The 2,762-nt window shown below is 35.5% G+C and overlaps 1 protein-coding gene across 1 annotated transcript in view; it reads right to left on the bottom strand.

The window, feature by feature from the left end:
- slc7a11 (solute carrier family 7 member 11) overlaps nucleotides 1–2,762 on the bottom strand; it is a 76,715-nt gene that overhangs the window by 16,863 nt on the left and 57,090 nt on the right. The window lies entirely within an intron of this gene.

The raw sequence follows: 2,762 nt of genomic DNA, 5'->3' as shown, positions 1-2,762 counted from the left end.
CGTGTTTCCATTGAGCAAATTTATTTTCGAAATTCTAATTTGCACATTTTCATGGTCAATGGAAACACAGCCAGTGTCTCCAGAAGAGCATCAGATCCAGTTTAAGGTCCAGTGCTTGCTCTTGGTGTGAGGCTTCTCCTCCTTGCTCTCTCTTCTCTAGCAAACCATGAATTTTGTTAAATAAATCTTGTTTTGAGCCATCTCATGCATTGCTTCCCATTATTTGTCATGGTCCTATAGAGCCTGGCCGTACTGTTCACCTGTGATTTGATCTGAAGTGTGATCTTTGCATGGCTGTGGCAGAGTGATTAGGGAGAGTTGCCCTGTAAGGGGTGCCGGTTTGACCCCCCATTCCAACTGTCTCGGTTGTTGTATCCTTGGGCAATATATATTTTTAAGAAGTCCATTTAAGATTTGACTGCTGCTTTTTAAAGTGTCTGTGACGTGCTTCAAATACAAAAAGTCAAAGAAAGCATCTTTATACTTAAGAAAATTGGCATAGTGCACATGATTTTACCCGTTTTGTCACATAACTGGCCTATTCTCTTTTAAATATAGCTCAGCCAAAGTGAAACAGGAAGTGACATCAAAGGGGAACTCATTAATAAAATAAACTCTCTGGTCTCTGTTAAAAAAACAAAATTATTTAAGCTTTAACTCTTATTTTTCTCTCTTTGATGGCGACTAAAAATAATCTAAAGAAACATCAGATTCTTCTGTGTTGTTAGCTTTTGTAACAACCTTCTGTTTACATGCTGACGTTCCCCTTTGATCACTTCCTGTTTCTTCACATGTAAATATCTCAACAACCGTTCATCTCAGCAATGTGAAATTTGTTTGGCAACATGTTACCAATGTTGTCTTTCCAAACATGCATTCATGTTTATGACAAAATTACATGTCACAGACAGTTTAAGGTTTCTAATGGTCTGGCCTCGTCATGTTTATGATCTCCTTGCGATCTACACTCCAGTCAGAGCACTCCACTCCAACCAGTTTCTTTTAGATGATCCTAGATCCAAACTGAAATCCAGAACTGGGGAACAGTTGACCATTTAATATTTGGTCTGCTGAAACCATTGTGGCTTTTACATCTTTGCTCAGGACTGTCTATTTTTGCTTTTGATTTAGTCAGAGTTTAAAACACAGTTAGAGCTGAGGGTTTTTGGTTTTATTGTTTGTTTGGTACCACTTCACAATAAGGCTCCCCTTATAGATGGCTTATAAATACTTTATAGATAGGTTATTGATTCATCTGTAAACACGTTATACATCATTATTAAGTGTTTATTATGCATTAATTAAGGACGAGAAAGACAAAACTGTCTGGTTTTTGGTCAAATAGTGAGCCAAATCTGTTTATGTACATATTACATCCAAAGTGGAATATTAAATATTTCAGACTAGGTTACTATCTTGTAAACACAATAATGTATTGGAAACACATATTTTACATATAATATTTGCACTACATTATACATATCCACTACGATCAAAGGTAGCCTTGGACTGTATACTATTTATAAGGCTCCATTATGATATTTATACGCATTTATTAATCATTAATAAATAGTGTACCTACTGTAAATATGTGTTTCCAATACATTATTGTATTTACAAGTTAATCTAGTGTGAAATGTTTAGTATAACACTTTATAATATGTACATTGTGGTGGCACGATTTACTAAGAATGCAGAAACACGGGATAAATGCACAGAAAGTCTGCGTGTATGGTCGTCAAATGATTTAATTTGAGCAACAACAGAGCAGAAGTCAATCACAGAAGTCAATCAAGTTGTGGCTGGCTCATCAGCGCAGAGCAGCTGATAATATAACATCATCAGACATGCTTACAACCAATCACAGTTCGCCAACTATGAACCATCTAACCAATGACAGAGCTGTCAGCCCGGAAACACCTTATCAAAATAAAAGAGGTCATGCATTGCTGGAGTCTTGAAGTCTGGGCCGATGGATTAAAAGAGCCGAAACTAGTTATCATGAGATATGATTACTGGACAGTGTCAAGGTAGAACAGATATACATAATTATTCCATAACATACATCAACAGATTTGGCTCACTATTCAGCAAGAAACCAGACAGTTTTGTCTCTTTCTTATTCTTAATTAAGGCATAATAAACACTTATTAATGATTTATAAAGTGTTTACAGATGAATTAATAATCTCTATAAACTATTCATAAGCCATCTATAAGGGAAGCCTTATTGTAAAGTGGTACCATTTGTTTTTAATGACACACGTCGACTGAATGGTAAAGTTTGGTCAGCTTCAGTTGTTTTCAATATGTTTTATAAAGATATTAATATTGAAATCATGTTTTTTTACGTCTTTGAATGAAACATTTGTTGCACAAGTTTTAAACAAACTCTACAACTTGTGAAAAAATTGACCCCCCCAACAAGTTTTCAGCAGTCAGAACTGATGACTTGATAAGTGTAAAAATAGCAGTGTAAGAGTGTTCTGTCTCATATTATTAATTATTAAAATACTGTGAATAATTAGGCTTGTTTCTTAACACAAGTAAGCTTGACAACACTGCAGGTTGTGTTTTAATCAGAAACTGATCCTCAGACAGGAACAATTAAATGTGGCGACAAACTGACAATGTAAGTATGTCAAAACTCAGAGACTTGTGTTGCAGTTAACGTGTTCAGGTTGTGTTATGGTAAACGTGTTCAGGTTGTGTTGCAGTAAACGTGTTCAGGTTGTGTTGCAGTTAACGTGTTCAGGTTGTGTT

The sequence above is a fragment of the Austrofundulus limnaeus genome, unplaced genomic scaffold (genome assembly GCF_001266775.1).
Source record: "Austrofundulus limnaeus strain Quisiro unplaced genomic scaffold, Austrofundulus_limnaeus-1.0 Scaffold670, whole genome shotgun sequence".
NCBI classification, from domain to species: domain Eukaryota; kingdom Metazoa; phylum Chordata; class Actinopteri; order Cyprinodontiformes; family Rivulidae; genus Austrofundulus; species Austrofundulus limnaeus.
The sequence above is the reverse complement of the archived record's forward strand: the minus strand, read 5'-3'. Positions and strand labels throughout refer to the sequence as shown.